Source organism: Perognathus longimembris, chromosome 4, assembly GCF_023159225.1.
Source record: "Perognathus longimembris pacificus isolate PPM17 chromosome 4, ASM2315922v1, whole genome shotgun sequence".
NCBI classification, from domain to species: Eukaryota; Metazoa; Chordata; class Mammalia; order Rodentia; family Heteromyidae; genus Perognathus; species Perognathus longimembris.
Window position 1 is genome coordinate 71,947,302 of NC_063164.1, and position 14,052 is coordinate 71,961,353.

At 34.8% G+C, this 14,052-nt stretch overlaps 1 protein-coding gene and 1 long non-coding RNA gene across 7 annotated transcripts in view; one reads left to right on the forward strand and one right to left on the reverse strand.

The window, feature by feature from the left end:
* Window positions 1-14,052, reverse strand: part of Mbd5 (methyl-CpG binding domain protein 5) — a 352,039-nt gene that overhangs the window by 295,920 nt on the left and 42,067 nt on the right. The window lies entirely within an intron of this gene.
* LOC125350699 lies at window positions 1,448-3,509 on the forward strand. Its single transcript, XR_007210795.1, has 2 exons — window positions 1,448-2,461; window positions 2,685-3,509. It is a non-coding gene; the product is annotated as an uncharacterized LOC125350699 (long non-coding RNA).

Consider the following 14,052-nt stretch of genomic DNA (forward strand, 5'->3'; position numbering starts at 1 on the left):
GTCTTTATTAAAGCCAGAGTGGTTTTCTGAGTAATGGCTAAGTTAACTCCTTATCAAGGGTGGTCTCATTTGGTTCCAACATAAAAGATGCTCTGTCAATTCAAGCTATCAAATTTCTCTGATTTCAGAGACCAACCAAAGAAAATGGGCAAAGGAACTTAAGTAATTCACATAGAAAATATCTGAACACATGTAACTAGGAGTTTATTACATATCTTCTTCAATTAACAAAAATTCAGTGCTTGAACTAATACTTATTTAAGGGTCTTACTTTGTTCCAGGAACTATTCTAAACACTAGGCTTTCAACGATTTACAAATAAGTACAAGATCACATCCAAGTACAGATTTTATTTAAGGAATGCGTTTGAGACAATAAGAAAGTTTTAAGAGGACAAGAAACATTTTAACATTTACTGAACCTCTTTTACATTAAAATGTGTTATATATAAATTTTTAAAAATTGCCTGTACCTCAACAGTCTAAGCTGCCTGTTATGATGAATGTATATACTAAAGAAATTATGTTCTTTTGGGTACATAAATTGTCTTTATATTTAAGTGCTTTTGAAATAGCTTCTATAATTAGAATCAGCAAATGCCTTTCTACATTTAATCTTAGCTTGCTACACTGAATTTTACAAAAACATATTCTCATCATAAAAGTAACAAATGTATTTCAGAAGAATCTGTATCTAGAAGTTCTCTAATCAGCCTCTTAATATGACCACATCATATTTTTAAATTTCCTTCTAATATTTTTAAAATTTTAAGTAGTTGTATATTTACATAATTTTCAACATTATACGTAATAACTGCAAGTAATTTGACTTAAATTTTATTTTAACAATTTTTATTACTTTGTATTTTGTTTATACCTAAAAGATTAAAAAATAGGTAAAATAGCAGGGCACATATTTCCTTCTCTTAGAACTCTCTCTAAAAACTTTAAGAATGAGAGTAATAAGTCCATTCTAAGCCTAAGCAAATTTTAAATAGAAACCTAATGCCAAATGATTCAAATTAAACAATGCTAGGTTCAAAATCTGATGCCAAGTATTTTTTAAAAAGATAATTATTTTTAGCACCGTTTTCATCTTAACACAAATTTCTGATCTAGATTGTAGATGAATAAAAATTGGAAAAGTTGCTGAGGTTTGGCGGTTTATGCCTAAAATCTTAGCTACTCAGGAGGCTGAGATCTTCGGACTGCAGTTCCAAACCAGACCAGTTTAAGAAATTTGCAAGACACTTATCTTCAATGAACCACCAAAATGTCAGAAGTGGAGCTGTGGCTCCAAGTGCTAGTCTTGAGCAAAAAAAATCAGGAAAAGCACCCAGTCCCTGAGTTCAGGCCCAGAGCTAGCATGCACACGCACACACACACACACACACACACACACACACACACACACACACACACACACACGGAAAAGATGCTGGGCATTGGTGGCTTAGACCTGCAACCCTAGATACATGGTGCCTTACATTGTGAGAACTGTGGTTTAAGGCCAGCCCAGGCATATATGTGAAACACCTTCTCAACAAGACCATAAGACTCCATCTCAATGGGAAGAAGCTAGGCAGGTTGGCACATGTCTGTCATGTCATATATGACCTGAAGAGGAACATAGGGAGATGATAGTATAGACAATGGCCAGGCAAAAGTAACTAATAACTTAAAAATAACTAGTGCAAAAAAGGGCTGGAAGAATGTTCGTTAAAAAAAACAACAAAACAACAAAAACCTGCCTTGTAAGCAGGAGGGTGTGAGTATTATGTAGCCCAGGACCACAAAAAAAGGAAAACATATGAGATTACTATTCATATTTCAGCTGATATCCCATCATAATTTTATGAAATTGCAACTGGATCTGGTGGCAACTAGTAATTTCTACCTCTATTGTCTTGATTCTATTATAAAAGCATTAATCATTTTGATCTGGAAATACACTGGAGTGGACAATAAAAATGAAGGCAGGCAACATACTAAGCAAGTATCTTCAGCACACAGTATCAACATATAAAAGCAAGTAGTTTTTCTACATATCAAAAAACCTCAACAAAACAGGCTAAGAAAGGAATCAGGAAAACAATTCCAGTCGCAATAGCCTCAAATAACAACAATAAAATCTAGGAAGGAGCATAATCAAGGAGATGAAAGAGCTGTACACTGAACACTAAACAACACTGAAGAAGGAAATTGAAGAAGACACGAGAAGATGTCATGGATCAACATAATTAATATTGTGAAAATGGCTATATTACTGAAAGCAATTTATATTTCATGAAATCTCTATCAAAATCCCAACATCACACTTCACAGACAGAAAAATCAATCCAAAAATTCCTATGGAAGTATATGACTACCAAGGCAGTTCTAAGTAAAAAAATAATACTGGAGATATTACAATATCAGACTTCAAATTGTACTACTGAGCCATAGGATACAAAAACAGCATAGTGGGCTGGGGATATAGCCTAGTGGCAAGAGTGCCTGCCTCGGATACACGAGGCCCTAGGTTTGATTCCCCAGCACCACATACACAGAAAACGGCCAGAAGCGGCGCTGTGGCTCAAGTGGCAGAGTGCTAGCCTTGAGCGGGAAGAAGCCAGGGACAGTGCTCAGTCCCTGAGTCCAAGGCCCAGGACTGGCCAAAAAAAAAAAAAAAAAAAAAAAAAACAGCATAGTACTGGCATATAAGTTAACATGAAGACCAATGGAACAGAAAAGAAGTCTCAGAAACAAGTCCTTGCAGCTATAACAAGTTGAAGTTTAACCAAAAAAAAACCCCAAAACTACATTGCAGAAAAGACAGACTCTTCAACAAATGGTGCTGGGGAAACTCGTTATCTACAAGCAGGAGAATAACATTAGATCATTTCTCCCACCCTGTACTAATATTATTTCAAAGTACATAACGAATCTTAATGTAAAACTTGAAATGTTGAAAGAAGTACAAAAAAGAATAGGGAAACAATGAAAACATATTGGCATAAGGCAGTAACTTCGTGAGTAGAACTCAAAAGAACTCAGCAAATAAGAGTAAATATAGACAAAGGGAACTGAACAAAAAAAAAGGCTGTGTACAACAAAGGAAATAGTTATGAGATGGAAGATAACATACAAAATGAGAGAAAATTTTCTGCTAGCTATACATCAAAGAATGAAAAACCAGTATATACAGGGAACTCAAAAACTAAATTTATTGACCCAATACTGCTTTGATAATTTACAAGGGCAAACTTCTTGAAAGAAGTACAAATTGCCAATTGATACATGAACATATGGTCAACAACCTGGCCATAAAGGAAATGCAAATACAAATATGGAGATTTCATTTAATCACAGTAGCTACCATCAGGAACATAATAATAAGTGCTGGTGATCACAAATATACCTAGCATATGGTTATATAAGATTGTATAAATACATGTATATCTGTGTATGTGTGTACAATCCATTTATTATTGTGGGACTGTTGGAGGGACTTAGAAGGTGGCGGGGGTGGGGGGCTGGAGGAAAAGAGATTGTTAAAGAATGAACAATACCAAAATACATTGAATTGGCAAGTGAAATTGACAAAAGGCAAGTTACTGAAACCTGTTGAGTAATAGTAAGTGGGGAGCTCAGGTAAAGCGAGAGTAAGTGAAACCCCTTTTAACAATTAAAATGCTTTTAAAAAAAATGCCAGGAAGGTTTAAAATGGGTGTTTGCCCTAGTATGGATACTATTAGTAGGAGGAAGGGTAGGAAGGATGAAGGAGGATGAATATGGTCAAAATAACATGTAAATCATGAAAATGCAACAGCTTACTAGGACTGGTTTAGGAAAGAGGAGGGAGGACTAGGGAGAGTAATGGAGGAGTCTGATCAAAGCAAATTATATATATATATATATATATGAGATCTGAATACACAAAAAGATTTTTGTAAAGTGATAATCTCAGAATCGTATATGACAGTAATCAATAATCAGTCATGAGGAGTTGTACATAATCTGCAGTAAACACTGGAACATGTGTTTATATAGAACAATTTGCTAGTCTCTAACAGGCAGGAAGCCAGTAAATACAACGTCAACATATGAGTAAACAAGCAGCTATTAAATATAAAGGATATACAGTATGCGAGTTGGTTATGCCATTTTAATCTGTCAACAAACTTTAGGACTCACTTAGTATGTAAAGTTTGCTCAGTGTTAAGAAAGTAACTCAGAGTTAGATAAAAATAAGTCAGTTATGGATTCAAGCTCTAAAACAACAAGCCTTAAAGATCTTGTTTATAAATCTACACAAATCTAATGTGTATATGCATCTCAACAGAACACTTTTTATTAGTGTAAGAATTCTATAGATGAGGTAACAAGTTGAACAAGAAATGTACTCACTGCCATACATATGAAACTGTAACCCCTCTGTACTTCACTTTGACAATAAAGGGGAAAAAAAGTGTTTTGATATTGCCAATCTATACTCTCCAAATCAGGTCTTAAGTGGATTTTAAAACCAATATGATGTCTAGTAGAGTCCTACAATCTAAATGTCTTGCCAATATGTAAGGACATAACTGACTGAGGACTGATAGTCTATATAACCTGGACGCATCTATTTTTAGTCTGCTTACTGTTCTTTCTTGCTATAAAAATTACATATTTTCAGGTTTTTCTCTGAAATTGCTTTAAAAATAACTTGATGTATATATCTGCTTCTTCTCAATCTGAATCAGAATACTATCACAACTGTCTTTTACTTTGAAGTAAATATCAAAATTGATTCTTACTTGTCCTTTTATCTCAGTAACTTCTTCCTATGTAGCAAGAGTGCATTTAAGCCGTGTACGTTTAACAATACCTTGTATTGAATTAAAATATAGAATCTTCAAAAGAGTAGCTCAGTCCATATACAGAACATAAAAATCTGTTGTTAGACCTACTTCTATTACATGACTGATTTCTAAAGACAATGGGTTTTAGGTTTTATTTTTCTGAGAAAGCATGTATCCTTACTTTACTTCTTTTTCCAAAACAAATCATTACTTAATATCTAAATAAGATACCTTAGGAGTTTGAACAACTCATGGCTACCTATCTATGCATCAAAACAAATGTAGGCAACCTATGCTTCAATGCTCACTAAAGAAGCCAGTAAAATAACCATCCTAACAACACAAGAAGAGATTCCTATTTTCTTGGAAATGTAATATTAGATTCAATGAAAGATGTACTATTAAGAGAATTTGTAAGACAATGCTGTGGCTTTTAACCGACAGTGAGCTAGACAAAAATTTGTTACAGGAGCTTCAAATTTAAGGACAGATATTATAAAACATGTTGGGAAACTTTGCTATGAAGTTCAGATAGTAAATTCTTTAGAAACTCTAGTTCTCTTACAGTATATTGAATATTTGTCTTTTTTTGACTTTTCAAAAATGCATAGGGCATTTTTAGTCTAAGTAATATATAAAACAAGTTTTAGACCAATTTTGGCCAGTGTGCAAAATCTTCTCAATCTTTAATGCTGAATTATGTGTCTTTGTCCCAACAAGACTGCCTGAACCTAGAGTGGAGAGCTGGAATGTGTTTTACTCACTCGTTTCTACTGCCTAGTATGGTGACTCAAATACAGCAGACATCCATATGAGCAAATGAGTGTGACTAAGTAGATCCATTAGCACTGGCAATATAATAGATCTGTTAGCATTATTATAACTCCTCTGAGTTATAACTGCGGCTGTTCCTTTTCTCTTAGATACCTAGATGACTAATTTCCCAGCCTCCTATGACTGGCTATGTGAACACGGGGTAGAAATATCTAATTGCAGATATGAGCCTTCTAAGATCCATGTATTAATCTCCTCTCCCCTCCTTTCCCCATCTTGTCTTCTATTCTCTTCTTTTCTCCCTTCCCTCTTTCACTCCTCCTCTCTTTCTTTCCAGCATGATTTTCAGTAATGATTGAAGTGGTGGTGGTGTTACAAGGTCCCTAAGTGACTGTTATGAGTAGAGATCCTGATGACCATGATGAACATGCAAGGAAAGCAGTGAGGTTCTGTGTTTTTTTTTCTTCACATTTTATAATGTAGCCTATCCTGACTGATATACTATCAAACACTGCTAAATCTTTAGGCTACATGCAACCTATTTTAAAACTGGCACTGGGCTATGATTCAAAACAGAAACACAGAAACATTATTATCACTAAAACAAATAGTACCTTAAAATTTCAAATTACTTCCTATTTGTGGCCTAGAAAAAATTTAACAGACATTCAACTTTTATAACCTATTCTCTTAATCAGGGTAGGGTAACAAGGAAATTTATATTTATGTCTTTAGACCACAATTGTAAGCAAATTGAGAAATCAACTGTGTATGTTGTGTTAGTCAGCTTATTGTTGCTGAAACAAAGTACCTCAGGCAACTTCTCAAGAGATTTCAATCGATGTTTGGTTGGCCTTGCTTCTGGACCTATGGAGAGACAGTATATAAGGTTGCCAAAATGTGTGACAACCACTCACTCCATGGTAAGAACTAAGAAAAGCACCAAACTCACCAATGGCCAGCTCTCAATGACTTAAAATATCCTCCTGGGTCCCACCTGTTAGGGGCTCTACCACCTCCCAATGCAGTTGAGCCCTGGGGCTTGTCCTTTAACATATGGGCCCTTTTGTGAATATCCTAGGTGCAAGCTGTAGCAGATGGGATTTACAAGCAAACAAGCTGGTAAAAACTAGTGTCTCATTTTTCACAGACTATTTATTTTGATCATTAGTACATTTATTTCAGAATTAAATTAAAAATTAGATAATATTCCAGTGGAGACGTATGGATCTGGTATAGTTTGACATAAACTAATACGAAACAAAAACTCCATAGAAATCAGTATCTTTATAATATCTTATAATATGTACAAAGAGAAATATGCATGCATAAAGTTTCAGTACCTTTATGTATAACTCCCACAGGAAAATTATTCCAATTTTTCATAATGTAGTATAATGCTCTAAGTAAGATGGTCATGGGATAGAGATGAGACAAAGAAAAGAGGTAGGGTGAATAACATTTTAGATGTCCATTCTGCTTTCACACAGTAAATCAAAATTTACCCTTGCTACTTTTTACAAAACAAAACAAAACACAAAGAAATCTGGCTGAAAACTTAAGTCATGGCTTATGCCACTATGCATTATAGCCCTCCATCTTTGGATACACTCTACTGGATAAACTCCTCTTCTGTAGTGATCAATAATCTTTTGCATAAAACTTTTCTACTACATCTCTATTAGTGATCGTATAATTATTAATGAACAACTGAGAATCTCTTATGCTTCACTGTCTTCACAAAATTCTGTCTACAGAAGCCTCTATATTTTAATATCTCAGGTCATCCTTTCTGGAGGACTAAAACAGAGTCTAGAAGATCAGTACTTCTCTAGCTACTCATGAGTCATACTTCCAGTCCAAATAATAAACATTTTGGTACCAACTACATAGGCTTATACGACATTGCCAATAATACTACTGACTCCAAAACCTGGTTTTATAATCTATCTGAGGTGAATTAGCTTTAAATTGAGATGAAAGAAGTATATAATTTTAGGAGATTGTTTTGATGAGACCTCCATATTTACATCTTTGAATAGTATTTTGCACATTAAGTGTAATAGTTCATTAAATATTAAATTTCTTACTTCTGTATCAAGGGAAGCCGTGTTTAATGGCTGTATACTATGCTATTATACCAATACAGCATGTACTTAAATCTTGAGAGGTTTAGTTTTGATTTTTGGAAAATGGTTGATATATAATATATAATCAGAGATGGCCCACAGCTTATGACCCTTCTGCCTCATACTCCAAAGTACAGGCACATACCACCATGCTCGATGAGGCAATATGAACAAGAAGAGGAATGCTGGGCTGGGAATATGGCCTAGTGGCAAGAGAGCTCACCTCGTATACATGAAGCCCTGGGTTCAATTCTCCAGCACCACATGTATAGAAAACGGCCAGAAGTGGCGCTGTGGCTCAAGTGGCAGAGTGCTAGCCTTGAGCAAAAAGAAGCCAGGGACAGTGCTCGGGCCCTGAGTCCAAGCCCCAGGACTGGCCAAAAAAAAAAAAAGAGGATGTACAGCTTTGACTTGTGAAAAACCATAATGAAAAATAACTTTAACTAGCTAACTTTAAAGTCATCATTTTTAATAATGTGAATACCAATTATGAAAAATAACTTTAGCTAACTTTAAAGTCACCATTTTTAATAATGTGAATACCCATTAACTGCAAATTTTATTTGTACATCAAGACAAAAATTTTATGGCTAGTCTGACATAGTTAGACTCTCAACCATGCCCTCACCCTGCCCCCAACCTCAGCATAAAATGGAAACCTTAAGTTTGAGACAATATTGGGTTTCTACTCATCTACACTGACATCACCACCACAGGAAGATCTTGAACTAATCTAATTGGCCAACAGTAATAGAAAGTCACTGCAGTAAGTACACTGTACCAGGTTCAAAGAGATAGAAATACATTCTGTCTCTGTCTCTGCCTGTCTCTTGTCTGTCTGTCTGTCTGTCTGTCTGTCTCGCTCTCTCTCTCTCTCTCTCTCTCTCTCTCACACACACACACACACACACACATTTTATGTGCAGGTCCTGGTTGAATTCAGGACCTGGGTGCTACCCTAGAGCTTTTTGTGATCAAAGCTAGTGCTCTATCATTTGAGCCATGACTCCACTTCCAGGTTTTTGGTAGTCAACTGAGGACAATATTCTCAACTTTTCTGTCTGCGCCGGCTTTGAACTGTGTTCTGATCTCAGCCTTTAGTACCTAATATTACAGGCATGAATTTGAAATACTTTTTATCTGCGCTGTGATGGAGAAACCAACAAAATTTGCTCATTTATCACACTCAAACTTGTGGCTGTTGTATAGGTTATACCTTCATAACAAAATAATACTAAGCCTCAATAACTCACAAAAAAAAGATATGCTAGTTTCATTTTGTAATATAAACATGGATACAATTTCTGGAGTAAAAGTTTAACCTGTAAACCCAATGAGTGCAGTTTGCCTCATACATTCAAAATACTTGATTTTTTTTTATAAAACAAGAATTTGTTTTGCATCTACATCTCTCTCATCCCAATGTGAAGAACTCTGTGTGTAATGAAACATCTGTGTGTGTGTATGCCAGTTCTAGGGCTTGAACTCAGGGCCTGACCATTGTTCCTGAGCTTTTTTGCTGAAAGCTAAGAACTCTACCATACACACACACACACACACACACACACACACAGAGACACACACACACACATTATATCTTCATATAGGGCTATATATATTCCTATATTATATATGTCCTATACATGCTGTTATTTCCTCCCAAAGAGTTAGATTGGTTTTAGCCTTTTGTTTTCTTTTATTTTCTTTTTGTCTTTATTTCTTTTATTTTCTTTTTGTCTTTACATTGTGTCTGTGTGTGTGACACACGCACACATATGTGTGTATGCATGCATACACATGCCAAAACTGGGCATTGAACTTAAGTCCTCATGTTCTCCTGTTTCACATTTTGCTCAAAGCTGGTGCTCAAGCACTTGCGCTATGCTTCCATTTCCATCTTTTTGATGGTTAAGAGATTAAGAGTCTTATAGATTTGTTTGCCCAGGATGTTTTGAACCTCTATTCTCAGATCTCAGTCAAGTGAATAGCTATTATTATTTTATAGTGAGCCAATGGTGCCTAGCTTCAAAACTTTTTAAATATTTTCTTCATATTATCTTTCATATTTCATGTCAGAGCTCATCATGAACAATTTTTTAAGAATGCAACTTAAAGGATACCAAACTTAAACTATATATTTTTTAATCATTATCGCTAAATAGAAAACAACCACCAACAAAAAAGATACTTGAGTATTCTCTGTGGAATATCTGTAGGAAGAAAACAATAGGTTTTGTTCTTAAAAAGTGTCTAAAAACAGAATATATGTCAAAAATAAAAAACAGTCTGAAAAACTCAAGGAATGAAATTATCTGGAATTATCTGACAAGAAATATACTATCCTTAATATCTGGATTTTTAACAGGAGAAACAAGTACCTGGTTGGTATCTTTAATAGCCATAATATTGTAAGACATCATGTGCTTTGCATGTCTACTATTTATTACTGCCTAACCCTAGAATTACCTCTCCTCTATAAACCAACTTCTCACCTAAAAAGGGTAATAACAAGAATATTTATTTCATTGGATTAGAAGGACTAAATAAGACTATAAAAAGACAAGTCAATACCTGTCATAGGAAATGTGACTTTCTGACAATTATTCATATGTTCTCGTGTACATACATGTAAATCCAAATGTATGAACACATAATTTGCACACTGAGGGAAAAAAGGCTGCATGTGTACATCAATATACTTACAAAGATAGAAAAGCAGTTTGTGAAAAGGAAAGAATGTCATAGTCTACTTAAAAATATTAGTAATTCTATGTTTGAACAAAAGTGATTCTCAATATTTTAACGTTTATTATTTAGTTACATTTTACTTAACTTGGGATAGTTATTAGCTTGTGGTCCTACTACAGTTTTTACTCTGCAATAAGAATTACTGTATAAACAAAAGTTATGTTCCTATTTAATACTATTTCTGTACTTTACATTTCCATACCAGTGAAACTGTCTTGACTTTTCCTTCCTTTCCCTTCCCTTCCCTTTCCTCATTCCATCCCTCCCTCCCTTGCTTCCTTCCTTCCCTTGCCCCCGTGCCCCCTTTCCCCTGTGTCTGTCCTCTGTCTGCTGGAACCACATCGAAACTCAGAGCTTTAATGTCTACTTGGTAGGTGGTGTATCTAGTCAAATCTCTGTTCTGGTTTTTGCTGGTTATATTTGGAGATGGAATCTCTTGCAGTTTTCTATCTAGGATGGCTTCAAATCATGAACTTCCTGAGCTATGATTACAGGCATAATCTATTTACTACTTCTAGAAGCTTATTTCTAAAACTATAAAAATTTAAAGAAAGCATTAGATGAAAGGCATGTAGGCCACTGAATTAAGAATAATTTCCAACATGAGTATCTCTGTATAATAGAATTAGGTATTAAAAACATTTTATCATGTAGAGATTTTACAATTAAAAATAGTTTCTTTAGCACACAAAAAATGTTTAATGAGTAAACCCTACATTTGATGAGAAGTTAGTTTAAGTGTTCATTCTTACAAACTGCCATGTTGTTTCATCCACTGTTTACATCACATCACTTAAAATTAAAATCAGGGACTAAAAAGCATCTTAAAATGTTACCTTAAAGTTAAAATAAAAGAAACAACCATAGGTAAAATTAGATGAACAATTTGTCAATATGACGCAGAGAAGCACATAGTAAAAATGAAATGAAGTTTGCTAATTAGCTATAATTACCACCACATCTCTCTTTACTTTGTGTGATGGTGTCTAAAACATTTTTTTAAAAAAAGGAATCAGGGGCTGGGGATATGGCCTAGTGGCAAGAGTGCCTGCCTCAGATACACGAGGCCCTGGGTTCGATTCCCCATCACCACATATACAGAAAATGGCCAGAAGTTGCGCTGTGGCTCAAGTGGCAGAGTGCTAGCCTTGAGCAAAAAGAAGCCAGGGACAGTGCTCAGGCCCTGAGTCCAAGGCCCAGGACTGGCAAAAAAAAAAAAAAAGGAATCAGTAATTTAACATGATGTATGTCATGAGAGAGGAAGTATTGCAATAGTACATCAGACCATTTTCAACAGAAGTTATTTGCTGGAAACACACTATTTTACTTGAATATCCTAATGTGGAAAAGAGTTCTTAAATTGAAAAGATCAGAGCACTTACTATGATCATGAGAAAAGAATTATTGTGAAATAACTTATCCAAGGACTTTGATGCTATTCTTTCAATGTTTTCTCTTATTTTTTTTAATAGACATGCCTACTAAAAGGTCTTCTTAGGTTAAACCACACATGAAATATTTTAGGACAACTACAAGATATCCTAGGTACTAATCTACCTGGAATATTATTAGAACCAATGCTTGTTAGCAGGGCAGTGCCATATGTTGTTTCTCTCCTGCAAAAGGCTTATCAGCAGCCCAAGCAAATATTTTTACAGCCATCCAGTTACTTTAGATTTTGCTTTCTCTGATTCCATCTCAGGTATAAAAGAAGATTCACATCCAGTAAGTGAGGTAGCTGCATTGACTTATGAGGCTTAATTTGCTACAAGACACAGTCTCTCTTTTAACATCTCCATAGAAATGAATTATAAAATCTCTTTAAAGGGCATGTCCATTTCCAGAGTCACGAAATAAAGAAATCCCAAAGATATGGCTTTATTGCCAGGTGCTTATATTTAAATTTGCAGATCAGGGTTAACGAAAAGGGATACGGTTCAACATAAAGGGAACAGTTCCAACATGCCCAAGGGAAAATGATTTTAATAGGTAGCAAAGATACTATCAAGTCTCGAGTGTGGACAGAGGTTGATAATGGTATGCTATAACACTTTGGCACTAGAATACTTTATTGGAAGAGATACCATCCACTATGCAATCATCAGTTATAATAGCATAAGAGACTATTTAGTTTTAGTATCTGGAACTTTGCATAAAAAGCATGTATTAAAAAAGTTTTGTATTAAAGCATTATATTAAGAAAATAAGGACCCATGAAATTTATCTATGTCATTTACTTCATTTCTCTTTCTCAGGTAAACTAAAATTTGATGTTTTTCAAATACAAAATTTATATTAAAAGCAGGAATAAAATCACTGAAAGCCTTTAAACCACAGGAAAAATGGAAATAATTTCTGAAGAACTTAAATACTGAAGTACCACTGCTAACCAATCCAATCAGAGTTCATAAAAAAATCTAAAAACAATATTTACCTCAAATTTCATGATAGCATATATAGTTTTTGTCTTCCTAAGAACAGGCATTTTTGTTCAAATACAAAAACATTGAAAGTTAAATATCCTCAGATTGGGTCACAGATAATATACATTCTAGAAAAGAGTTTTGCTTTTTTTTTTTCTTTTCTCTAAAGTTAAAAAATAGGGGCTGGGATGTGGTCTAGTAAACTGTTTGCCTAGCATGCATGAAGCCCTGGGTTCGATTCCTCAGCCCCACATATACAGAAAAATCCGGAAGTGGCACTGGGGCTCAAGTGGTAGAGTGCTAGCCTTGAGCAACACAAAAACAAAAGAAGCCAAAGACAGTGCTCAGGCCCTGAGTTCAAGCCAAAGAACTGGCAAAACAACAACAACAACAACACTAAAGTTATAAAATAATAGTGACATTTGAGAGATTCTTATCAGCGAATGTAAGGGATGGAAAGAAAAATAACATTTGAACGATAACATCATAGCTAATAAAATATTGATTTTATATTAAAACAATAATTATTAAACATTCCTAAAGTAAATTTTAAGCCAGATAGTTAATTGACTATAACTATAATGCCATCTCTGAACAAAAAAAAAAAACTTTGCCTGATGTTAAAATAAGGCAACTTAAGCAAAATTTTTATTTCACAGAGTGTCCAGAAAATAGACACTAGACATTGTATGCTATTACGTTTCAGTGACTGAACATGATGTATGGTGAAATCATGTTAAGTGATTCAGACGTTCTATGATTATTATAAGGTCAATGTTTAAAAAAACATACTTTTTTTTTTTTTTGGTCGGTTGTAGAACTTAAACTCTGGGCCTAGGTGCTGCCCTGAGCTCTCTAGCTCAAGATTAGTGCTCTACCACGCTAAGACACAGCACCACTTCCAGTTTTCTGGTGGTTAACTAGAGATCAGAGTCTCATGGACTTTCCTCCCCACCTGGCGTTGAACAGCAATCCTCAGATCTCAGCCTCCTGAGTAGCTAGGATTATAGTTGTGAGCCATCAATGTCTGGCTGAAAAGATTCCATTTTGAATAAACACTATAAACTGCTGTCAGGACAGAAACCATGCAGTTTAAAAATTAAAATTCTAGGGATTATTGCCTACTAAATGCATGTTGTGATTTCTCATTCAC